Source organism: Filicampus tigris, chromosome 4, assembly GCF_054856515.1.
Source record: "Filicampus tigris isolate MCC_2025a chromosome 4, RoL_Ftig_1.0, whole genome shotgun sequence".
Lineage (NCBI taxonomy): Eukaryota > Metazoa > Chordata > Actinopteri > Syngnathiformes > Syngnathidae > Filicampus > Filicampus tigris.
In genome coordinates, this window is record NC_141220.1 from 24,721,214 (window position 1) to 24,748,697 (window position 27,484).

Sequence of the window (27,484 nt, forward strand, 5' to 3'; positions counted from 1 at the left end):
AATGACCCATTTGTTGTTTGTACCACATTATGCTAACAGTCTACTTTCTGTTTCATAGAAGTGGACATTAAGCACAGGACAGTTAAACACCACTTGCAGTTTTCTTTTTCTTTTTTTTTTTTGCTATTTCTGGCAAGGCTAGGTCCATAACTCCAGCAAATAGCAAAAAAATGTGTAATCTTTTTAGATATTGAACAATTCTAGAAAAAAAAGAGACTTCAAGCTGCTTCCTAGTTGGTTCAATATCAAACTAAACATTAAAGAATTACACGTTGTGTATTAAAATAAACAACACAAAACTTTGTCTTAATGTCTGCTAACTTAATGCTAACGCTTAACTAGAAACGAATGCTAACAAATAGCATCTGTGTCATGGTCACTATAACCAGTTTAAAAAGTGTGTCATATATGTTAAAAGTACTGTACATATGACCTGACAGAATATATATATATATATATATATATTTTTTTTTTAAATCCCCCATCTCTGGCCCCATTTTATGCCTCTAATTTTTCATTTTAATTATTTTAAAACACACCGCGCCTGAGGAAGATTAGCCTATCAGAGACAGAAGGCTCAACCAATGAGATGTTGTCAATCATTTTGTGCACACCCAGCTGCCTTATGGCAACTTATTTCCTTAGCCAAATTGTTTACCTCAAGTTAGTAGAAAAAGTTCAAAAGAAGAAATTGGACAGCTCTCAAAACAAAACAAGGGTAAACTTATGTGACGGGGATTTCTTTCACATAGAAGCTGCCTTCCAGAGGCGGCCGGGGTCACATGCAGTCACAAGTATCCGGAACTGACATGGAATTAGCTGTGTTTCTGCTTGACAGGTAAGTATACCACCTGTTTTTGAATTTTAATTGATTATGAATTCCCCAAAATACGACATCAAACCGGCAAGATTTAGCGTAGTCCATTGTGAATAAGCAATGCTAGCAATGTAGCAGCGGTGGCTAAAGCAACTTGTCCATCAGAAGAGTGAGAAGGTTTGAAAGACCCTTGGAAAACAATCAACTCACTCAAGATAAGTTGTAGAGTTTTTATTCATAGCCTAGTCTCAGGTTGAGGTTTTAGAAAGACTGATTTTAAAGGGTCACTATTTACAAGACTACAAGTAGGTACTTGGGGCGTTTTTTCCCCCCTCATGCTAACGTTTTGGCCTGTCCGCTCTCGTTATTGGTTGCAAAGCTTCCCGTTTCCGGTTTTGTTAGAGCTCATCTATCAGTTGCTGGTTGTCACATCACCACAAAGACTGAAAGACTTGTGATAAAGTAATATTAAACACGTTTGATACTGTTCTAAGTCCAATACGTACTAGGAAAAGACTTCATGAAAAATAGCTGGGATTGCCAACTTACACTAAAATGCTCGAGGTGACAGTGACTCCAGTAAAACTCAAAAACTTCCTTTTGACTTTCAGTTTTCAGTCTGAAACTGTTAAATTTGTTAGGTGCAAGCCCAACATAAGATCAGCTTGAACATACAGTGTACGTCTCATGTCTAGTGAGTGGAGTGGCTTTGGCCACAGACCCGTGGGGGAGAGAAAAGAAGTGAGGCTACTTTCAAGTCTTGCCAGCAGTTTGAAATTTACTAGCAAGAGTATATAGTCATTGTCCAGTGTATGGTCTTTATCCTCTGTGAAGAACAACTAATATTACTGCAGCTTACTGGGAGCTGAGACTGGCTCTATCAATATTGTATTATACTGCCCTTAGGTGGCCAAGGCGCTCACACCAGAATAAGCTTGTCCATAAAAACAAAGTCCATTTTTTTTTTTTTTTCAAGGCTTGAACAATTTAACCACACACTATGATCCCAAAACACATTTTAAACTCATCTTGCAACATTACTCCATAAAAATAAATGCCACAAAGCAGTGCAAAAACATACATATGAGATGAGCTTCCACTAACAACCCAGGCTAAACTTAGCTTCACCGCAACATGCAAAGATTTTAAGCCATCGAGACGTATTACTTCAACATACTTCCTTGACTTAATTAGTACTATGAGATAGGGCTTTTCTACCATCTTGTGGCGTTTTGGGCATTATAAAGAGCCCTGCAGAGATTGTGCAAATCTGAGAATCAGTGAATTTGTAAATAGCCAACTGCAAATGTCTTCCTCTCAACTTTCAGGCCGCCTCCAGATGTCTGCATATCTCATTAAGGGATTCCCTTAATTTTCCCCACGTATATCATGCTTGAGGACACTCAAAATGGGTTCGTTTAAGTTCAAGGGCTACCAGCACAACACAAGTACCGATTAATTTTTCCAAATAACTGCAAGAGACCTCCCCTGTGGTACCTCCAACTTCATGTATTTTATAATGCAGTGAATCTCCCAAGTCGTGTTTGCAAAACCTTACACATGAAGCTGTTATTGTGCAAGAGTGATTGAATACTTTGGCCTGGTTTCCACATTATTTTGGTTGCGGTTGGTCAGGAAAAGGCAACAATTGCACAACCGATTTTCACCAATGCGAAGCCGTTCAGTTTTATGGCGATCTCAATGAAGGTACATTCATGCAAATGAGTGAGTCTCAGGTGCTTGTTGTAATCATGTTACATTTTGAAAATATTCAGTAAATGAAAAAACTTTTTTCCACTTTTACAGGTTACTTTTTTCTATATTACTCACTATGGGAAGATTGGTCTTGTCGTTTTATGTCATTTTCTTTGAATCAGGAAGTGCCTGTTGATAAACAGATGGACATAGATCACAAAAACGACATTGCATGATTAAAAAAAACGACAATAAAAAATAAAAAATTGTGTCAAAAAGTAAATTGTTTCTACCGCTTCAGAATAAAAGATAGCACTGGTGTAAGTGTACCTAAATTGAGCAAATGTAACAGTTTTCCCGGTATTATTATTTTTAGACGAGAATAATTTCATTGATAGTTATATGTTGCCCTTGGGATTAAATAATGCACTCCTGCCATTAATGTGCATTAAAAAGACAACGTTTGACTTTTTAAAATTTTATTATTATTTATAATCCTCAAACTCGCCCAGCTGTTGTCCATCTGTGATACTTGAGCATTTACTAAATAAATAAAATAAAACCAGCAGCGCGCGCCCCGGAGAGCAAGCTGCGCGTCCCCGCGAGTTGCTGTGAGTATGTGTCAATGTGTGCGCGTGTGCGTGCGTGCGGTAGGGGGAGAGCCGAGAGAGAGAGAGAGAGAGGAATCCGTGTAAAGACGAGTGCAGGCGGCGAGCGGGACTCCATCCGGAGACGAGGAGAAGAAAGCATCTCTTCCAGTGGACACTCCCACGCGTGGACCAGTGATAGCAAGGTAAGCCCGCTGATTTGCACGCTTCATTATGTATGCGTATTATAGTATTTAAAAAAAAAAAAAAACACGTGGAAGCTGCTTTCGCTGTCAAGAGTTTGTGCACGAGAGAGGCAGCCAGCTTCTGCAAAAGCCACCGAATGACGTGAAGCATCCCTATACGTGCGCGTTTTAACGAAATTGCACGTTTATTTTAAAGCAGAATAACTATGCTATAGCTTATAGCTTCCATTTCGTTCACATCATTCTGCACTGTTTGGATTGTGTGCTGTCAGGAGGAATTGAATTGATGTACAGGGAAATATGAATCATTCTCAGTTTCGTATTGTGGTTCACAGTTCTCTGCTACTGAGCGCTGCTGTTCCTAATATTTTGAACCTCTACAACCAAAAATGGTAAAAAAAAAAAAAAGTAGTAAAATTTTTCAAAGTATTCATAGAAGACGACCACAGTGTATCCCAGACCACTGTGCCGTTAAAAATCATCAAGTGTATCACGTGAGACAGCCAATTTCACTCAGACGGTCCGAAATAATTTGTTCGTTTAGCTATCATGACAGCGATGTATAGTGACAGGCAGAACAATTAAAAGCTCTTTCACTAGATTGCAGAAGGTAACCTGAGTAGACTATCTACTTCTTTCTGTTCGTACAATAAAATAATAGCTTTGGGGTTAACGAAACATGCCCTGATTTTAAGAACAGTAAATTGAAACGATAATCACGCTTTCAATGTATATATTTTTTTGATGACATTCTTGTTTAGTGGTGTGCCATGAACTGTTTCTTATGTAAATATTGTGCCTTGATGCAATAAAGAAATGGTGACAGGCTATGTCTTGGAATAGTAACATAACACTATGTACAGCAAAACAGCCAAATAAATGCAGGGTTATAATGCTGGGCAGCACGCTTGTGGTTAGCTAGTTAGCATATCTCCCTCACGGTTCTAGGTTGAGGGTTTGAATCTTGGTTGAAGCCTTGGCCTTCTTCAAGGTTGGCAACCAGCTCACCCATCGAGAGAAAAAAGTGTGGTTGATGCTATGATGCTAAATGATATGAATGTCGCCGGTGTGTTTGTATAAAAGTCTCTGAGCTCTCGACACAGATAAAGGTCCACATAATAAGGGAAGCGCATTGTTTTGTTTATAGCATTAGCATTGGATTCGCTAGTCTCCTTGAATTGGTTCGACAGTCGGCGACCATTTAAAATCGCACGCTTTAGAAACTGAAAAGACTGAAAGCGCAGACGCAGTGCCTGACCGTACTGTGCGACGAGCACTTGGGGCGATATTACTCGAATGCTGTGAGTTGGAATTCACACAGACAACACTTCTAAAATCCTACAAATGCTTGGACACTTGTACAAACACAACATTTGATCAGTCTGTCTGTCCATCTGCCTGCAAAGTTTGTCTGTCAGTGGTAGTGGTAACAATGTTGTCTATCTATCCATCCATTATCTGTACCGCTTCTCCTCACAAGGGTCGCGGGGCGTGCTGGAGCCTATCCCAGCTGTCTTTGGGCAGTAGGCGGGGGACACCCTGAACTGGTTGCCAGCCAATCGCAGGGCACACAGAGACAAACATCCGCACTCACAATCACACCTAGGGGCAATTTAGAGTATCCAATCAACTTACCATGCATGTTTTTGGAATGTGGGAGGAAACCGGAGTGCCCGGAGAAAACCCACGCAGGCACGGGAAGAACATGCAAACTCCACACAGGGAGGCCGGAGCCGGGATCGAACCCACGACCTCTGAACTGTGAGGCGGACGTGCTAACCAGTCGACCACCGTGCCGCCTTTGTCTATCTATGTTATCGATATTATCCATTTATGTTGTCAATAATATCCAGCTGTATTATCAATGTTTATCATCAATAGTATCCATCTATGGCAGGGGTGCCCAAGTCCGGTCCTCGAGAGCCAGCCTATTTTAGATGTATCCCTCTTTTATAACACACCTGATTCAAATGATCTAGATTTTGATCGAATCAGGATCGTGATCTGATCTGGTCCTCGAGATCCCCTATCCAGCCTGTTTTAGATGTCTCCCTCCTCTAACACGTGATTCAAATGATCAGAATCGTGATCTGATCGTGATCAGTGTTAATGATCAGGATCGTTAGCTGATTATTTAAATCACGTGTGTTAGAGGAGGGAGACATCTCAAACAGGCTGGATAGGGGCTCTCCAAAACTGGACCTGGGCGCCCCTGATCTGTGGTTTCAATGTTGTCAATCTGCGGTCTCAAATTTATTGACCCATGGTATCAATTGTATCCATATATCTGTGGTATTTATGTTATCGACAAATAGCTCAATGCTATCAAGTAAAGTGTCTGGGTTTAGTATATACTTTCCGTATAGGCATACACAGACATTGACAGTTGACAGTTGTTTTTTGGCCCATTGTCGCCGAAAAAGTCGCACACACAAATCTCTAAGCTGCTTTTCTGGTCCACATTTTTAATTCCCCCTCATGTTCATATCACCACTCACTCGTGACAACGGCTTGTTTGCGACTATCTCTCCATTTGTTTGCTCCTCAATCTGATGAAAGGCCCTTGCCATCACCGCCGCCACCCCCTTTCCTCTCCCCCATGAGCCTCACCACACACCCCGTTCCGTGTGTTCCCCCTTGCAAAACAACTGCGCAGTCCCACCCCCGTAAAGTTCCCCTCCCTCCCTCCCTCTTCATCCCTCTGTCTGGTTAAAGCTTCAGTCAAAGGGGGTCCTCACTATCATACACCCCCCCCCTACTCCTCCTCCACCTTCTTTCTGACAGCTTCTACCCCATGTTCCCGCTCATCCCCAGACACTTTCACACACGCACGCACGCACACACACACACACACACACTTGGGCTGCACACTTTCGCTCCTTGTTCAAATAGACACATTAATGCCAATACGAATGACCCCCCTGGCTTCATTGTTCCTCCTGCTCTCTCAACGCACTGACACACTTTCTAGTAATGTTTATGCACCCCGTGCAGACTACTGTTAATCTGTGTAAGAAGATAACGGTATCCCCGCTACTATGGGGGCCTTATGTCTAGTTGAATGTAAAAACAGGCAGTGACACACTTGTAGTTGTCGGGGTTTTTGGATGGGTTTTCTCTGTACAGTAGTGGCGGGAAGTAACAAAGTACAATTGCTTGATGATTTGAATCACGTACAATTACTTTGTTACTGTACTCAAACATGAAGTCAGCAATTATACACAGTGATGTCTTGAGATACAAGTTTCAGTAGTTAGCCCATGTCTGTGGCATTTTCCATTAAGCTAACAGAGTAAAGGCTAGCTGGTTGCTTTAAACACACGCAGGGCTCAAAATAAGCAGTTGAACCAGCCAAGATGGTTCCAAAAAGCTTCGCTGGGATGGACGCGCTCACGTCACCTCAGTGAAAGTAGGTAGAGGCAAGCTCTGTGCTATTTATGGCGCAGCAGCTGGCTAGTAACGAGCTGCTGCTGGCTACTAGTGCGGTTAAACATGTTGCAGAGTATCTATTAAGTTTGTAATCATCGCCTCCGTGAATAAGATACATTTCTGACAAGTATCATTCTCATCAAGGGACCACGAGGAAAGATCCTGCTAATTGCTAAGGTAAATGAAGATTGACATGTTTCGTTTGACACCGGTTTTACAACGCGAGGATTTGACGTAAGGGTAAGTCAACCCAAACATATTTTTTTCAAGAATATGCAGGCCCACTAGTTGAAACAAGGCATTCTGATTTATATTGCGTTTGTGGAATAAGAGTTAATCCACTCGTTTTTAGCCATCTCTAGGGGCGGCCATTTTGTCACTTCTGTCGACTGAAAATGACATCACACACACTCAGGGCTCAGGTAACGACCAATCACGGCTCACTTGTTTTCTGAAGCTGAGCCATGATTGGTCGTTACCTGAGCTCTAAGTAGTTGTGATGTCATTTCAGTCGACGGAAGTGACAAAATGGCCGCCCACTGAGATGACTGAAAAGAGGTGGATTTTGCTGCTTAACTCATATTCTACAAAAGCAATACTAAACAGAATCCTGTGTTTCAACTTGTGGGCCTGCTGGGAACATATTCTTGAAAAAAATATGTTTGGGTTGATTCTCCTTTTAAGAAAGACCGAAATAGAAAGAGGTCTGTAATTGTATCACAGTGGTCTCCGACATGATATGGAAAATCAGGACAAGATAGTGGCCTACATCAAGCTGCCATCTTTACTTTCACCCACAGCAGCTGCAATTGGCACCAGGCGGCAGGGTGGTGATGGTGGGGGGCGATGCGGAGGGATTTGCATAACCGAGGGATTATCATGCACGAGTTGGGGGTTATTATGGAAGCACCAGTCAGTCACCCTGCTGGCCTGAAAACCAGTGCCTGAGGGGGCTGTGGGAAAAGCTTGGGCGTTGGAGGGTAAAATGCCACCGATTTCAGTCCGTGAGTTGGCGAAGGCATGCAGACTGTCATCAAGGCGCCTTCTGTAAACCGCCGTCTGTGGCACGGTGACCGCCGCCGACCATGGGTGTCTCACAGAGAAGAGTTACTCTGTGTCACTGGTGCTGACGTGGAGGGCATCATTGCTGAGAGGAAGTGGTATGCCACCCGGAGGCTTGTTATGTGCTGATCTGTTTGCTCAAGGAGTCAGTTTGATTAGTCAAATATGCCCTTTGTGGAAACAGTCCGGTTAATCTCACCTCACTTCACTTCACTTATGGCTTCCTCACACATTCAATGTTAGGTTCATTGACGATACATGGTCCATAGTAGAGATAGACCGATATGTTTTTTTTTTAGGGCCGATACCGATACCGATTATTAGTAGGCAAGGAGGCCGAGAGCCGATATTCATTTTCAGTAAAAAGAAAAATATTGGCATCAAAAAATAAAACAAAATAGAATTCTTAGCCTTGTTGAAAAATATTTTACGCATGTTTGTTGAACGTTTTTTTAGATTTGCATAATGTTGATGTTTTTTATTATTTTTGTACATTTTTGACAATATGCATCTTTGTGGTAAAATTCTAACAAAGTTCAGGGAGCGCCCAAGGTCCTCAACATGTCTTCAAAAGTTACATGAAAACGTAAACAATTTCTCCCTGTAGTTTTCAACAGTAAATAAAGTTGTCCAAAATTTCAAAATGACAGAAATGTTAAAATTTCACTTATCTTTGTTTTGATTTTAAACAAAACCAAACGGTGCAGAGTGTTCCCAGGGTCAGTAGAATCTTTAATAAAGTTAACTGAAAATCAGATTTGAAAAAAAGGCAGATACCAATATTCATCAAAATGCTGAATATCGGCGCCGATAACAGGCCCGGACGTTAATCGGTCCATCCCTAGTCCATAGTTGTGAATGTGACATGACATGCACATTTAAAATCTTATTCTGATTCTCTGCCCTGTGATTGACTGCCGATCAATCTCGGGTGTTGCATCCCTTTCGCCTGCAGTCCAGTTATAAAGCTCAGCAAGACGTTACTCGATTTCTGGCCATGTTCACTGCAGCATAACCACATCGATGCTGGCAAATAATGAAATCAATTATCTTTTCCCTCATGTTGTCAATATTATGTATCCCACAATCTGACTACAAACTTTGATATTAACTGAGTACATCCAACAAATATAATTAACATAGCTCATCAATTGCTTTTGTGATACGTTGTGAGACTTTGTGCACACCTGGTATATCGTTGCATAGAGGCAAAAACGCGGTTTTTAAAATAGAATTTTAAAATAGTTGGGCTTAGGGCATGTTGATGCAAACATGATGCAAGGTAGGTATATTTTCCACTAATTCAACCCCAAATAATACAGTTGACCCTTTATGCTGTAATCCCTTCATAGTCCAAATCCTGTATCACTGGTCACTTCATCTTCACTGACCGATAGACTGTTGACATGTGCGCTAGTCCTGAATGCACGCAATCTAGAGCAGCCTAGTGTCGTTCTGCCATGTCGGGGCCAAATCTCCGGGGACTGATGAGCAGGCCCATGCGGATCCATTAGTGTCACCAGTGATCTGGGCGTGACTTCCCAGGGCTCCAGTCAGACACAGCGCACTGTCATCGCCTGGACCCTCACAGCCTGTGTTTGTCGTCTTTGGGACTGATGAGGCCCTCATTAGAGGAGCACAGAGGGAATAGAAGCCCCCCCCCCCCACCCCCTTAAATCCAACCTCCCTTATTCTTGGCTGACTGAACACTGTTAAATCTATGCAGGGGGCAGATGAGTACATGCAAAGAAGGACTTGCATGTTCATCTCATACACACGGTGTGAATGGGGTTCTCGATGGTTGCAAGCTGGTGGGCACAATTTGAGTTTCACACTCAGTTAGGCATCAAGTCTAACGGGGATTGACACGCCATTGCGATTCTGCCTCCGCACAGCTGCAACTGTTGATGTTTACATGCTCCAGCCGATTATCAGAAGAGGATGGTGACAGGTGACTCATAAACACTGATTTGAGGTGATTTATGTGTTTTTCAGCGCTGAAAAGAATCCGCAGCTGCTCTGGCATGTCCTCCTTGGAAAAAAACGCAGACACTTGACTCTGGTTGAAGAACCGCTGATTGCTTAGCTAATTTGGAAAAAACATCACTGGGAGATGGATGGGCTCATCAATAGTTTGGATGAATTTAGTCAGTAAGCACCCAAAAATGGCAACGTGTGTTATGGCTTGTTAAGCTGGTTACACACATACCGAAAATTGGCCCAAATTTGAACCCTTTCCCTCCCTTAATGCGGAAGTCAACCCAAATATATATTTTTTAAAGAATATATTCTATGCAGGCCCACTAGTTGAAACAAGGCAATACGAGTTAAGTAGCAAAATCCACCCGTTTTTAGCCATCTCAGGGGGGCGGCCATTTTGTCAATTCTGTCGACTGAAAATGACATCCCACCTGCTCAGGTAACGATCAATCACGGCTGCCCTATTTTCTGAAGCTGAGCTGTGATTGGTCGTTATCTGAGCCCTGAGGGTGTGTGATGTCATTTTCAGTCGACAGAAGTGACAAAATGGCTGCCGCCAGAGATGGCTAAGAACGGGTAGATTTTCTTGCTGAACTCATATTCCACAAACACAATATTAATCAGAAAGCTGTGTTTCAAATAGTGGGCCTGCATAGAACATTTTCCTTAAAAAAATATGTTTGGGTTGACTTCCGCTTTAAAAGTGACCACAATTTACTGGAGTTAATCGATAACAGGTAGCCTAGCTTCTTGTATTTTATCTACTACTAATCTTCTTTGTATTTTTGGGGGCATTATGGCTGCTCTGTGGCACTATGCTGCCTCTCACATGTCAGTTTTGGTACTAAAACACAAACATTTGTTTGTCGGTGCTTCTCTGCAAAAGGCAGAGGGAAAACAACTTGATTTGCTTCTCATTCTTCACGTTCCTTTCACAAGGCCATAATTACATGAGCCAGTCAACACGAATAAGAAGTTCCAGGCATTGTTGGGTTTTGCTTGGTAGGTTAGATGGCTACTTGAGAGTAGCTTCTGCTTTCGGACAATAGCTGATGTTGACATATGGTGTGCTAGTCCTTGGATGACCCCAATCTTTACATCAGTGCTTTTTACACCGTGGCAGTCGTCAAGCTCAATCAATGCAGGTTGCCCTGGGAACGCCATTATCGCCCGTGTCAGGTTATTACAGTCTTAACTGCGGAACAAAGCATTAGTGATGCTCTTTTGTGTCCAAACAAATGCTTTTAAGTGACAACAGCTCTCTTTTCAAGTCGAGATAATGGAATGTGCTGTTGTGGGTTTTACTGTGTCTTTATGACCAAGAGATCTGACCCCCCACCAAAAATCAAACTTGACTTAAGATGTTGATATGGACTATGGGTGTAACCGAAAATTGTTTTGGCAGAACTCTAGTTTGATTCATTTGGTCAGGTATGAACACAGCTATCAAAACCGAGCTCAGCTCAAGTAAGCCGCTCTAAGACCAACTTGTACGATTGTTCTTGTTTGGTTCCAGTGAGAATTTGACCTTGCGGAGATCGCAAAGAGTGGAAGTGGACCAAGTTTGTAAACATGTCAACTGACTTTGACCAAAGGAATGGAACACCGGGATGCTTTGGCACCAATGGAAGAGTGAGGAAAAGGAAGTCTAAGAGTGTTTTTAAGCTTTTAGCGAGTGGAGGATGAGGCGGAGGGCTGGATCATGTGCTTGATTTGGAACAAAGAGCTCCCAGTCAGATGAAGTTCACAGCACAAACTTGGGTGTCGGAGCTTCTGTTTGACGCACTGCTTGCCCACGTTGCGTCGGCCTACCCGTGGTTCCGGCCAACTCTGGACGGGCAGCAGATGTTGGAGGGGCGGGCCAGCGATGACCTGGTGACGACCCGCTCAAAGCGCCGCTGTTTCCCTTCTTGTCATGAGTAGAAAATGGGCTGCACTCTACTGGCAGCGGGGGAAGCTGGCCAAATTTACAGGGAATTGAGATTGAATGCGCTCAAGCTTTCCCCCTATTTGCATAAATCTGAAGTTTGAAAAAAAAAAAAAAAAAGACAAAGCGCGTCTGCATATACCACTCTGTGATGCGGCTCGCTTTTGTTGGCTAATGGCTCAGCAAATGTATCCCGCAGCTCTTTTTCTGATTCTAACGCCGGCTTGCCAAGAAATCCGCCCAAGCTTCCGCGCTCTTACAAGGCCGGCTTGGAAGCCTACATCCTGTAGAAATGGGAAGGCGTTGTGAGATAAGCGGCGAGGGGGCGTAGATTAACTAGTTGCCTCAGCACATGACGCAACAACGATTGAATCAAGTGGAAAGTGGGAGACGCTCATGAATAAAGTTGACATTGAAACACAAAAGTGGCTTTGCCATGGTTCAGAAGGCTCGCTGACCTCAAGATCTTATTTAGGCCATGCCCCTTAATGCCCCCCCCCAGACCCTCCCACGATCCATCCGAGGGTAAGACACCATGTTAGCGGCTCGACAGCCACCGCTGAAGGGCCCTTAATCCCAGAGAGATGACAGCTTGGCTCGAGATGCCGGTGAAACCAATGGGGCTTTCTTTCCCTCTTTTTCATCCTATAACGCACCCCCCCCCCCCCTTCTCGCTCCTCTTCCCCATACACAGCCCCAGGAATCTTGGGAAAAAATCCCCAGGGGGAGACAAAGGAACAGGATGGTAAACAAATCCCAGTCTGGATCTGCGATCCCGCCATTGCGCAGAGAATGAATTGGCACGTCTCGTGAGTTATCAAAAGGACATCATACAATGACGGCCCTGGCTCTGTTGTTTTGTCCGGATATGTTGTCTTTCGGGTTGGGGGTGGGGGGGGGGGGCAATACATAATATATACCAGATAATCTTTGGCAAGGCTTCATGACTATTTGTGGAGATTGAGGTCAGAAAAATCTTGGGTCGGTGCCGATTCCAAATATTCTCATTTTGGAAGTTCCATTGATTTATTGTTTGATTTGATTGACGGATTGTTCATTTTTGAGTATAGTCAAGAGAGGAACTGCCTGTTATGGCTAATGCACTATTGATTTAGCAAAAACAGAAGTAGGAAAATGAGTCATCGCAAAACTATAATGACTTGAAAACGACTAATTGTTGTTTGTGCAAACGTTTGCACCAATCACACTCACCAATATATTTTAATGACGGTACATTTATCATTATGTTATCAAAGAGACATTTCGCAATCGCCGTCATACCCTTTTATGCCAAGAACACGATTGTTCTCAACCGCCCTGTGAGAGCAACTTTTCCCATGAGTATGATTTATGGTGAAACCCCCCCATAAGGGGACCACCATAAAACAGCGTGTGCTGTGTGAGTGTCTGAGCATGTGTGTTTGTGTGCATGCGAGTGTGTCAAAGCAATTTAAGATCAAATGCAAACTATGGAAGAGCAATCACCGTAATCTCATGGAGGTCAGTTTTCTGCCGAGGCATTTTTAGAAGCTGGGAGATTGTAATTGTCAGAGATAATTCGTGGCTGTAGACCGGACTCTGAAGAGGAGGAGGAGTTGGTTCGGGATTGTGTGGGTGGGTGGAGGATAGATAAATGGCAGCTTGATTTATTAGCATTCCTTGTAGCTTTGATACTACTAAGTAGTATTGTTTGGTTTCCATTGTAAAAGTTCCCAATGTCCTGATTTGAAATACCCTTTCTTTGGGGTACTGGATTCAGTTATTTGGATTCTTCTTGAATAGGGTAGTACTTGGTTTATAGGCGGTCCTATGTTTACAACGGTCTTTCGTTGCTACTTCTGTCACGTAATCAGAATCAAGCCTCGGAACGTGGATACATTGATGGAGGATGTACGCTTTCTCTCACCCGAAGTTATCTCCGGCTCCAGCTCACGCAAGACCCTATGAAGACCAGCACAATGGGAAATGGATGGATGGATGGACCCCAATGGGACTTTGTTTGTTTTGTGTAGTTTGCTCAATTTTCACTGACAACAACCACACTGCTAATCGTCTTCTTAGACCTCTCCGCAACAGAAAGAGGCGGTTTCATTTTATTTCTTTTTTTTTTTTAAACATTTCTTTTGCCACACAATCCCGCCTTTTGTCGGATTGGATCCTGGCGGTGAATGGTGTCCCTTACATTGGTTTTGAGCTGGCGGACATTCAACAGACTTCCCATGTATAGTCGACCCAATTCTTGGGACTTCAAGGTTGGCTGGTTCAGGGGCGACCCAATGCTTGTGACTTCAAGGTTGAATGGTTCTGGGACGTCCCAGGGCAAAAGGCACAATGACCGCATCTCATCATTGAGCTCACTCGGTACTCAAAGGGCTCACTGCGAGACGGACAACGCCTCCACAGACTCTTGTGTGAGGCAGAAATGGGACACTTTTACTCACTGGCCGTTTGTGATGCTTTACTGAGGTGGTCTTTTTCTCCTCAGCTACTGGTCGAGAAGTCTTGATTGTAGTTGTAATGTCAATGTGTGGCAATGTCAAGGGGCGCTCTTTAGATGTTGATAGCCTTTCATGAAAAAGGCTTTCTAGATTATTATAAATTTAAAAAGTGCTACTGCGGTAAAAATGTCCATTTTCCATGATGAAATGAAGGCGGGCTTTCAAAATGCTTACGGATTTATTCAAGCCACTTCTATAAGCTACGTTTGTACTCATGGGATTTAAATAGCCGAGTGGTCTTTTCCAGATGATACTCTGATCTGTTCCACTGACTTAGGTGCTCGCTTTACTTTGGATGAATTGCTTTTCTTCCAATTCCATCCAAACATCAATAAGAATAATAGTTGCTATCATCTGTGATTTAGTTCTCCATTCTTGTCACTGCCATAGTATTTTGGCGAGTGAGCTTTTACATTGGTTACAACAGTAAAAGTACTTGAGAGCAATTGTAAACTGTGCACACGAAAGACTACAAGTGCAAACACTTTATAAAGAACCGTTAAACCCTGAATAGAGGCAAGTGTAAGAAAGACGTATGCAGCCAGGCGTGACTAGCCAATTGTTTAGAACGCTTGTAAGTGTTTTGACAGTTTGAAGACATATTTGTAGCAAGACTAAGAATAAGCACCATACTCGATGGAAAAACGATTAAAAACATGCCAAATGATGTTAACGTACTTTTAACCCGCCCAGCTCTTATTGTGACTTGAGTTAAGAGCCGTTTAGACTTCTTTTGAATAACAAAGTACTTAAAGGGAAATGACATCACAACTGCTCAGGGCTCAGGTAACGACCAATCACGGCTCTGCTTCAGAAAACAGGTCAGCCTTGAGTGGTCGTTACCTGAGCCTTAAGCAACTGTGATGTCATTTTTAGTCGACAGAAGTGACAAAATGTCCGCTCCCGGAGATGGCTTAAAAACGGGTGTAATAAATCAGATTCCACAAACGCAATATTTATCAGAATGACTCGTTTCAACTAGCGGGCCCGCATAGAACATATTCTTGAAAAAAATATGTGTGGCTTGACTTCCGCTTTAAAAAAAAAAAAATATCGGAAATCAATCCACTCAAAATGCAAATGGATTTTTTTTTTAAACCATGAAACTACAATGTACTAGGCTTATGAAGAGGGCCTTCTTCTCTGCCAATGTTGCACTTTTTAGTGCATTTTCATCGTGTCACAAAGATAACCGTGCTGCAAAAAGCATCGTTCATTAAGCCCATAAAGGACTCTGTTGCGTAGATGGTGAAATGCTTTGCTTTCAGTGCACTCGTTCAAGCTGACGGTGCAATTGTCAAGTTGCCGCCAGCGCCAGTTTCTTCTAAAGTGGCCTGTCTCATGAGAACGTCTCCTGTTGTTTGTGTAGTCGACGCAATTACAAACGTGTCCTCAGATATTTTGCAAAAAAACCCATCAGACGACCAGGACCGTTTTTCCTTTAAACTCTCTGATCCAGCCTTTAGGCAAACTATTAGCGTTCATTATACCCATATACAAATTCCTTATTTCCCCACATAGCCTTTAAACGTAGTCGTTGCTTGCTGATCTGTGTCTAATCAGACCAGAATATGGCAACTGCAAGCAGGTCGAACTGATTGGATTCTCCACGGCCCTCAGTAGTGAAAAAAAGATCTAATTAAGCCTTAGGCATCCCAAGTCAAACTCCTCAGGATTACCCTTGGCCTCGCAATCCAAACCCCCAACCCTGGGAGAGAGTGATAACTAGACTCCCATAATCTGAAGCCGGCGCAAGCAGTGAAGGGCTGATGATGAAATCAGCCCAAAGCGTCTGCAAGAACGGACAGTGTCGGATCAGGTTATCGGGGGGGGGTGCCCGAAGACCTAACGGCTAAATTACGCAAGTGACATCGCAGTTTGAGAGTCGCCTGACCGTCTGAATGTTCAGCGCACCGGCAGGGTGGAGCTCATGTTGCTACTGGGACGGCAGTGTGTTGCGGGGCGATAATGATTTTTAGAAAAAAATGATTTCACGCTGACTTTTCTCTAAGTCGCTCGCAATCCCCCTTGTGCTTTGAAGTCAAATTAAAACTGTCTGCAGGCTTGGAAACAGTTCACAAATTAAGCCTAGCCTAAAACTCTTCAGCTTGGAACAAAAGCCAACAAAGTAGCTTCCACTTTGTCCCAACCGGAGGATGACTTTTGATTGACTGTCCATTGATTTTATGTTAACTGCGGTTATTGCGCCTCAACGGTCTCCCAACAGGAGGCCACTATTGATCTCAAGGATGTAAGGTTGAAGTGAGGAAGATGTGACGGGTCACGGTTGGGTTAAAGACTAGGTCAGCCCTCTAACCCCCTCACATAGGTATCCTTTTAGGATTAAAATACGGATCCTTTCTTTTCATTTTACGCAACAATATACCTACCGGAGAGCGAAGGCTACCGTGTTCCTCTTAACTTGTCTCCAGGGCATCGCTAGTTTAAATTTGACGAGCGTTTGGGTTCTCTTTTCTGGATTCAGTCAAGGATCACGGTCTTTGTGGTTCGCAGTTCTGCTTCACAAATCTTGAGTTTTGGGGTTCGACTCTGTTTCGGCCTTCCTGTGGGCGTTTGCATTTTCTCTCAGGGTACTCCGATTTCCTCGCTATTCACAAAAACATGCATGTTTGGTTCATTGAAGACTAAATTCTCGATCTGTCCGTCTATAAAGGCCCTGTCGTTGGCGACCAGTCCAGGGTGTACTCAGCCTCTTGTCCAAAGTCACCCGGGAGAGCTCCCGGCTCATTTGAGACCTTTATGAGGACAAGCGCTGCCGAAAATGGATGGATTTAGTGAAGTTAGCCTTGGCAATCATCAGAGGGAGGAAAAAAACAAACACTTTTGGCCTTAAGCCTGTCTGACTCTATTGGGCAGATGGATACAGAAATATCCATAACATGATACCGGCCTTTATCGATATTAGAATGGATACCTAGGACAAATTATTTGTATTCTTTGGACTACATTGAGCTGAATATGTAGCAAAATGGAGTAGGTGGCCACAGAGAAACAGACAGCTCATCATAGCTCTTCAGTTTGATTGACGCTGCCAATCCCCCCACATCAGACATGGTAAAATAGTATAAAAGTGGCTCTTTTACATAACACTGGACAAGTGCGTGCCGAACCGCCTTCATTCACACCTCCTTCATTCTCCGCCGCTCCTCTTATCAATTCAAGCCAGTGCTACCTCAGCATATTTATGTTTTTGTGATGCTAAAACTAGCGAAAACGCTGGTATGTGATTGATGTGAATGGCTGGAAAAAAATGTGTTGTGAGTGTTCACGGTCTATTGTGGCAATTGATTATTGTGCCAGAAATTGACATTCACTGTGAAAACAAATGAACTGGAATGCATGGAAAACTCAATTAGAAGATTAACATAAAAAAAAAAAAACAACAACAGATTTATTATGGAAACACTAACGTTGTTCTGAATACCCGTCACAAATCACGTCTGAACACTGAGATGTGTTGTCGAGCCAAAATGCCAAATAGAGAATTAATTGAGAAACACTCGATATCATCATAGCAATCCGAATACCATGCAAAAGGAAAGTTAACATTCAGGGATGACATCGGGGCAGTCTTATTGGATGCTTCAGTCCAGTTTTTGACTTAACATTATCTTTGACTGTTTCACTGTATTCTTCTCCACACATGAATTTTCCTTATTATTACCAGGCATGTACACTGGCTGCCAGAATTGATCCTACCTTCTTAGCGGGAACAATCCCTAAAAGAAAAGTTTGTTCTTAAGTTGACTTTAGATTTGTTGGGGTTTTCTCGCTGCTATTAGGCACAATTAACTCATTCAGTGCCATTGACGTATTTATTTGTCTTTTCACAGTCCAGGCATTCAATCCCAGGAATTTATTGATATTTTTTTCAAACGTTAGGGTAAAAGAGGCTCTGAAAATGTCTGGCAGTGAATGAGTTAAAATCTTCTTTATGTCACGCTCACATGCAATCCATGTATGTACGCTGAATACAAATTTGATCTTAAATGATCTATGACTGATCTACTGTTTTCTCCCTCAGTGCAGTGTAGCTAAACAACAACGGGAAAATAATCGTTGTCATTAACAGGTATCACTACTGGCCACCAGAATCGATCCTACATTTTGCTCTACTCGTTTGGAACACTTACTTCAAGTAAAAGTTTGCTCATTGATTGACTTTGTATTTGTTAAAGTGCTCTTGCTGCTAATAGGCACCATCAAAATAAGCCTCTTCATCTCACACTCTGTTGCAAACCATTCACGCAATGTAAACTTTACGACAGTGGGAATTTATGGAGTAGAAGGCTGTCCACTTTGTCCTGTCAACAGGGGCGTGGTGGCCATCAGGAATTTTGTGAGTTTCCCGAACGGCAGGTCCATTTCCAAATTCAGCCCATTTGTCCGTATGGGTGTCCCTTGCTTTAGTTGTGGTTCATCATTGGGTGTGGTGTCGGTCCACTTAATTCTTTATGAACTACGTAAGTCAGGCAAGGTCAATTCCTTTGTTTTGGTTGTATACTGAACGTATTTGGGTTTTCATATCGTAAGATGTACATGAGACAAAAGTTCAGAATTCCAGCTTTTATTTCTTTTATTTCTTGTTTAAAAGTGTTAAACAATTCAGGACACAGCACCTTTTGTTTGAACCCACCCACTTTTCAAGTAAGAAAAAGGTATTGGAACATGTGACTGATGTCTGTTTATAGTTGCGTTTGGATTGTTGCTTAAACATTAGATAGTGCTTGTTTTTGGCTTTGGGTTTCACCTGTGAAAACAGCATTTGCTGTTAAGCAAACATGAAGACCAGAGAGCTGTCTATGGGGGAAAAGCAAAGCATTTTGAAGCTGAGAGAAGAACGTAAATCGATCGGAGCGTTTGCACAAACATTGGGCATAGCTAGCTAGGGCTGTGCAATTAATCCAAATTAAATTACAATTACGATTATTACACTCCACGATTACAAAATTGTCATAATCGTAAAAAACGATTATCAATTTCTATTTATATCCAACACGCTATGTTGACACAAGGAAATCATACTTGAATTTATACATTTGCAAATATTTTTTTTAATTTTATAGCAAATTTTAGACATTTTGTTTGGTCCAAAAGGAACTTACTTACATTTATTTGTCTTTATAGTTTTTATCTTTAAACATGTTCTTGTTTCGTACCAAAAAATAAATGATCGTTTGAATAATCGTGATTTCAATTTTTACCAAAATAATCAATTCATATTTTTTCATAATCGAACAGCCCTGGGCATAGCTATTTTTTTTTCAAACTTTTATCCTTTTATCTCATGTTCATCTTTTGATCTGAAACCCAAATGTTTTCAGTAGACCAAATATCTTCAGTATACAACGAAAGCAAAGGAATTGACCTTGCCGTTCCCATACTTTTTTCGGGTACTGTATAACATTTTAAAATGGTAGCCACAACGGCTTTTGCTACATGTTGGCCTTGTCAAATGTCCTCTACTTCTTGTGATGGAGAGTATGTATGGAGGCTTCCCGCAGATTGCCGTACTGTGCTGGATGATTTATGACTCGTTGGCAGTAACACCTACAGCACGTGGCCGGATTCGCAGAGTGTCCTCTGCCTCATTCCGAGAACTCGCTGCAGCGTTCAAAGCCGCTCGGCATTGCACTGACATTTGACGCAAAGGCTCATTAGGCCGTGTTAGTCGTTTGGTTACTTGAGTCTCGTTTAGCTATGTCAGCTGCAGCGTAGCTGGCGGCTTTATCAGAGCACAACCCTCCAAGCTCGGTGTCACGGTCAAAGCCTCTGCGTCGGGGGGGGGGTGAAAGATCTTGGCTAGCCTTCAATGGCTCTTTCATTGCCACTCGGTGACAATGCATTTCTTCCATGCCATAAAGCAGATGCTGTATTATATGACCACACAATGCTGTTTCCAGCCCCAAAAACTGTTTACCATGTGAAAAGCACTCCGGGATCAGCATGCCTGCCACTGTTGTGAAGCTTTTTGACTTGCCACTCCTCAGTGAGTGCGCAGGGGAAAGGAAAAGGAGGAAGAGGCAGTGGGAGAGAAGAAACGCTGCATAAATGTTGGCTAGGCCCGGGGCCCGTGTTATTTATTTTTTATTTTTTTGCAGGGCTCTGTCGATTTACTGTTGCGTGAAATGAACTTTCCAGTGGCAAACACCTGCCTGTTTGAATGAAGCTTATCCCATGAACGTGTTAATGCGCTCTTATCTACGATGTCGGACGCTAAAGTCAACAAATCAAGAGTCAAAGAAGTGAAACCGACTCAGCGAAAGTCAAGTGGTCCCGTGATTATCTGCTTTTTTTTGTGTGTGTGTCTCTTGTTTTATTGTGCTGTCATTGAGTTGAAGAGTTTCCATCCAACATGTTTGGCCTCAGGGGTTCTGATATGGTGGAGTGTTTATTGCGTAGTTAATCCTGCACTGCTGCTTGATTTGCTGCGTCTTTTCCATGACATCGGTCGTGACCAAAATATTCTTTGAGGGACGATTTTCGACATTATGATGTTGCTACTGCGTTATTTTAGGTTAGGTCGACTACGGCACATTCCTACTTGCATAAAAAAAACTGGAACTCTCCTTTGAAAGTATTGAACCATACCTGTCAACCCCGGGTTGTGCTGAATCTTACAAAAATTGTAATTTGCCCGTACATTTCTGTATATAATCTTACACTGTATCTATTTTTAATCTTTAATCTGTTACTGCCCTCAGACTCCTCTGGAATCAATTCTGCCGCCTTTTACATATTCTGAGATATAAACAGACCCGAACCCTCATTTCCGCAGTTTCATTCTGTCGTATTTAGAAGAACTTACTGTCCAAACTGAGGCAAGTTTAGGATGTTTAAGTCACTGTGCACTTATATTGTTTTTTATTAGCAGACTTGTTTCATTGTACTTCACATATGCCCCTCCCGTATTCCTTATTGAAACATGTCTGTTAAAAAAAAATAGAAGTGGCTTTCCGAACGCCCTTTAGTCCCCCCTTCTCGGCATGACCCTCAGCCACTAAGTAGGCACTCAAGCAGAGCAAAGCCTCGAAATCACCTCAGCAAACCGTCTGGTGAGTCGGTAAACCTTGGCAGTCCGGCCCAATAATCTCAGACGTCATTTCAAGAGCTGGAGACAGGTGGCACTTGCCGACGCAACACTTGTACAGTGGAAATCCCTTTCAGTCGCCAAACTCCACTCGTATTGGTTTTATCCTTGCATCCAAGAGCCTCGTTGAAGTTTTTTGTGGTCGCCAGTCATGTCGAGGACACAGATCGAGCACGTCAATAGCGCAGGGAAATGACGGCAGTGCTTGACATGTTAAGCAGCTAAGAGTAAAAAAAAAAAAGGACTCCAGTCCTGGTACAGGGAACAGAAACCATTCTGGAACAGGATGTTCTTAGTGGGAGGTGGCCACTGAGAGAGACTGGAAGAATCACAGAAAGGCCTCGAGGTAGACATCCTTGGAGATTTACTGGTTGATTCAGGGATCAAACACCTGTTGGTTATTCTTGCCTTTTAGCTCCTTATTAGAGAAGAGTACGTTGTGCAAAAAGTACTGAAACATTGAAGAGTTGGACATGTGATTTCAAAAGTTTAGAGGTCAAATTTACCTGTCGAGGTTATAACGCCTGGAGCGTCTGCTCAATTTTGTGTGAAGAATACACTGTGCCTCCTTATCACTGTCACTGCGGTGATTATTGCGCTTATCATGTTTGTAGCAAAGTCAAGCACATTCAGGCTACGGGAAAGGCAGATATGAAGAAGTCATATCACGGGGAAACTGTAAATCGCAAATGCTGTCGTCGTCGACTGCAAGACATTTATTTTCCCCTCCAATTCTTTCTGCGACTCTGCTGAGGCGGCGCTCGTCCGACACAAAAGTATTAATTCAAGCGGCGGCAGCAGGCACGGTCAAAGACAATAGCGCGCACCAGCTTGCAGTTGAATTAACCTCAATGATTATGCAGATTGGGGAAAAGAAAAGAGCAATTGTTATAAATGCCTCAAAATCCCCCTCTGCATGCGCACACACAGCCACGCACATGCATACGCTGAGTACTTAACAGCCAAGTGAATAAATTGCGAGACAATTCATCAATTTTTACTCGGAAATCTGCTTCTAGAAAAAAAATAAAATAACGGGGATTGTGGCTTCCAAGGTCAAACAATCTCGCCGCTGATGTTTACTCTACGGGTGACTGTCAAACAGCCTAATGGACGCACGAGAGTGCACGAGTGCATTATCCAATGCCAGCAGCAAAGCAGATCCATTTTCACCAAACATTTGAAGGGAATTTGCTTCTAAGTGTTTCCAATAAAGTGCTAATGGCTCATTTGATCAATAGTTTCATGTTTTTCCCCGATAAATACCAAAGGTACTTTGGCCTCGAGTCGGATAACAGTATATTCTCGACATAGGCTAGCATAGGCTTTGTGAACATCGATGATCGTGCTAAAATAAGATGAGAAGTTCTGTTACCGTGACAGCAGTTGAAGTATGACGGTAAACTGACACATAGTAAGACTGACTAAGATAACGGGAGCTAAGCTATTCTTTTAGCATGTTGGCAAGCTAATAGTTAATGGCAAATCTAGTTAATTAAGGATCAAACAGTGGAAAGAAGTTAACAAACTAAGCTAATCTGTCCTTTTTTTGTCCAGTATCAAGCTAGAAGTGGAAATAATTTAGGTGTGAATGTTTACATGCTAAGGTAAACTAAAGTAAACTTTTATTTCAGCCACTTAGTAAGTAGCAGTTGTTACGGTAGAAATGTAAATTCAAACATTTGCGTGACGTTAACACATGCTCAGCTGAGCTATTTTTTTGCCAAATTTTGAAGATAGGGGTAGTCAAAGTTAAAGTGCGATATGCTAAACAAAGCTATTATTTCAAGACAAAATGAACATGGTTAAGATAGGAAAGTAAATTCAAACATCGTAATTATGCAATATTAAGATAAGATAAACTAAGATAAACTGGTCTTCCGGCCTATTTGCAAGCCAACATTTACATTCTCTGACCTAAGATAAGTTGTGCTTTTACCCTGTTTGCACATTTAAAGGTTGGACGTGATTAAAGTGTGAATGTTGATATGCTGAAAGCTAAACTAAGCCAAGTCAAACCAAAATTCAGAAGCAGTGGTTTAGGCACTGTAGGGATATACTGTAAATGCAAACATGTGCTAACATAAGCTAGGATAAACCAATGGTGCCAGCCTTTTGAAAATAGGATAAAGTTGTGAAAATTTGAACCGCTGATTCTACAAAAAAGGTCACGCCTAAAATCTTGACCCCTCTTGACATTGGCCAGAAATTGGTGCACTTTTACCGCTTTTAAAGATTCATAATTTTCTCAGTATTTGTCTCAGGAAAACAATATTTGCATCACTGGAAACGTCTTCAAAAGATCTGTCTCATAATGCTATTCTCATATAAATCAATTAGAATTTTACACACATACTATACCATGTTGAGAACCGTTTGCTAGTTAGCAACAACTAATGCTAGCCATGGCGTAACTGAAGCATAAAGAGATCTTACTTGAAATTGGGACCCAATTCAAGCCACAATTGTTGTTGTATTCTTGTGGTGTAACATTTTAATGTCATTTGGTTTGGTTAGCTTGGAAAACAGCCCAATGGAAGATTAGAATTCATAAAACACATCCTCATCGTCGGTGTTTACCGAGCCTATAATTGGTTTAGTAACTGAGGTCATTAAAATAAGAAGGGCTTCTTCAGCGGTCCAGGTGTGGGTGCTGCACTGTGTGTGTGTGTGTGTGTAATATTCTCCCTTCCTATAAATGCTATCACTTACTCAATGGCAACCCGTGCTGCGGGGATGTATGCATTTTGGCGGTCTGGGCTGAATTATTGATGCAGTGTAAATCCAATCTGCCTTGTGGCAGGTGCACCGCGCGCGTGTGTGTTTTCGTGTGTTGGCGTGCGACACGCATTGTCAGGGAGAGACAGCGCTGCTGTAATTAACAGGCAACACTGTCTACAGCTCTGCCCACACATACGGGCGCACATGACTCCTCGCTTTCCTCCACAAACTTTTTACAGTTATGACACACAGCAGCCGAAGAACTCTTTCTCTGCTGTCAGAAAGTAATGGAGGAAGGTTCATTAGGAGCAAAGAGGAGCATAGCGAGAGAGTTTTGAAAGGCAGGAGGCTGTACTGGTTCTCGGAATAGACATCTTTTTTTTTTTATTCTTTTTTAAAAAAAATTGACTGTACTTTTGTTAAAGGAGACATGGGTTTTACAATTTAAAATGGGTTCCAGGTGTCTTACCAAAAGTTCTCTGACCTTTGGTAAAAAATACACAAAGGATTAAGAATTACAGCATATGTTCTGTATAAAGCCAGACTTTTTCACTCGTGGAGGCAGCACTTCATTACCAAGCCACTGACTTGACACTTGTCCATTAGAGTAGCGGATTTGTGCATGTAGTGCATGCAGCAGACACAGCCTAAATCAAGTCCCCCCCCCCCACATTGAAATTTCTACCCCCCCCCCCACATTGAAATTTGTGTGTGTCAGTTATTCGAAGCTCCCGCTGGTAATGCTGTGAGCTAATGCTAATACACGCTAATGTCGCAGCTTCGCTTACCATTTGGTTGCAAAGTTGCGGGGATACATAAGTGTGACCCGCTAGCGTTTGGGTAATTTATTTCGACAGCAGCCTATTTAAGCAGCAGACTAGTCGGGTCAAAGTTAATCATAGCTGACTCTTAAAAAAAAAAAGCAGGGGATGCAGAGAAATTGCCGTGCTACTTTTTGTTTGCTTTTGATTTGTACAGCTGCCCGTTTAGGCAGAAACCTAACCAGGCTAAAGATAATTATAACTTCTATATGGTACGGTGGCAAAGTTGTGGAGATGCACAGGTGTTGACATCCACAGTTTTTGTTTGCTTAGTATTCCTACAGCAGCCCGTTTCGGCAGTAAACAAGTCGGGTCAAATTTCATCAGTTGACTTTCGAAAGGCGAGGCACTTAAGAGCAGGTGATTCCGAGCTATTGACGGGCTCCTGTTTTTAACTTTTGTTTTCTACCGCAGCCCATTTAACTGCCAGACTAGTTATGCCAAAGTTAAGCATAGCTGACTTGTAAAACGCAAGGCGTGTTTTGTTTTCTACCGCGGCCCTTTTAGGCAGGGAACTAATCCGGCCAAATTGACCGTTGCTGCTGGGTGAAATCAGTTTATTTTTATGACCCGAATGCCGTTTGCATTCAGCATTTATATTGTCTATAGAACAAATCTGATGTGAGCGTGATGGAATTTCACCAGCCCTTGACTGAATGTCTTTTCTCGCCAGCAGCCTTGTTGTTTGGCAGCTCCTCCTGATTGGGTTACAGTACACACATCGTACTGTTGAAAACACACATCGGAGATTCCCGTGATGCTGGACAAACACACACACACACACACACACCCATACACACACAGACAGATGCTAATATATACACACACACACACACGCACACAACCTGCTTGTAGCTTCGGTGGCCTTTTCACTTTGGCTCCCCCTCGTTTGCACCTGGCCTCAGGCCTTGCTCCTCTCTTTTAAGTGAGTGTCTCTTGCCCTCCCTCCGCATGTTTATCTCTCTGCACCAACATGATGCGCTGCAGGCTGCTTCAGCCCCCCCCCCCCCCACTTGCACACCAAGACAGCAGCTTCACTATCTACGTCAACTTCTTTGTAGTGTAGTGTAGTATAGTGTAGTTGTGAATGCCCAGAGAAGAGTGGGTGAACCTTTGATGATGAGTTGGAAATTGTACTTCATTAAAAAAAACACATCACAAATAATATTCATAGGACATACCTCTACCCGAGGAAGTAAATTCATCTTTTCACAGCCAACACTGTAGGTTTTATTTTTGACATTTTACTGAAATGAAAAAAGGTGTGGATGTGATTGTCAGTTTGACTCGACGGGTTTGGGTTAGTTGTACCCTGCCGGCATAAGTAGTACGCTAGTTGTTGGGTTTTCTTGGTCTCTGTGATGGAAATTTCTAAGTGATTTAGAATGACATGTTGTTCGTTTTACTCAGCTTTATCGTTCGTCAGCTATCAGTGAGAAGGCACTTGAATTGTGTGTCCTTCCATCTGTTAATGCTTTTATTCATTCCATGGAAAGCTGCCTTTATTGCATTTTTCCTGCTTAATGCACTACAGGCTGGCACAAAAAAAAACAAAAAACAATATAGCTATTGTTGTTGTTTTTTTTTTTAATCTCGCACAAGTTAGACCTGCAGCTTGCCTGTGTGACACAACACACCTGCTGGGATGTTTCTTTTCTGCACTTTGTCTTTGTGTATGGCAGTGCCAGGATGTGTGTGTAGACCTTTGCGTAATGTTTCTAAACAATAGACGCATGGTATATTTGGCAGGGTGGGCAAAAGTGATTTAGTACCACTGACCTGAAAGAAAGGGATGACAAAAACTTGTTGTGTTTGGGGTTAAGATAAAAAAATAAAAAAAATCCATATTAGTGGAACCTGTGGGTGAGGAGGATAAATCGTCTGGATGTTGTAAATATTTGTACAGAGGCGATCACAAGATGAAGTAGCCACTTTTAAAGGGACGGACTGGGAACCCGAAAATCTTAACACTTGAGGACACAAACCTATTTCGTCTTTGGAATAGCAGAACTGCACCAAGGCCTTTACAACGAAGATTTTATACATCCAATCAAGGAACAACCAGGGGCGTGCAAAGGTGGGGGCCAACGGGTTGGTGGCCCTGGCCATCCACGTGAGGTGGGGGGCATCCACAGCAACCACCCCCCCCCCCCACCCCCCCCATAAAGTTAAACCGCCAAAATTCTTCAAAAAGACTGATCAACCCAGAGTTAGTTTTTTTTGTTTTGGAAAAGTTGGAAATTATAAATAAAATGTGTAAAAACAAAACACTCATCAGCACTCAGTATGCGTAAGAATCGGGGGGAATGGGCTTAAAAAAGAACCCAATTACAATATTTGAAAATCTTGTAATGAAATACTGAAAAAAAAAAATGTGACCAAAAAAAAAAAATCTGCAAATACACTAATCCAAACTGCAAGTATGCAGAGTCCACTCTATTAATACATTACATTAATACAATGTAGGGATGGCTGAGTACCGATACCAGGTATCGGTATCGGGCCGATACCGGCCTTATTTTAAGGTATGGAGTCCTATTTGGCACTATATTGCGCCAGTTTGACACATCGGTGATTCATCATCTGCATTCGAAATTCGTCTTTTCTCATTTTTTACATGATATATTATC

At 42.4% G+C, this 27,484-nt stretch overlaps 1 protein-coding gene across 3 annotated transcripts in view; it reads left to right on the plus strand.

Annotated features, from left to right (window-relative positions):
- The first annotated feature begins 618 nt into the window (after positions 1 to 618).
- Positions 619 to 27,484, plus strand: part of LOC147149066 (neuronal cell adhesion molecule-like) — an 87,380-nt gene continuing 60,514 nt past the window's right edge. Inside the window, exons 1-2 of one of the 3 annotated variants that reach the window (XM_086029482.1) lie at positions 619 to 838; positions 3,167 to 3,305. The gene's annotated coding sequence lies outside the window, so the exon portion shown is untranslated. Of the gene's footprint in view, positions 839 to 3,155; positions 3,306 to 27,484 lie in introns of those variants that run through there. The other 2 variants (XM_086029481.1, XM_086029479.1) reach the window with 2 other exon arrangements.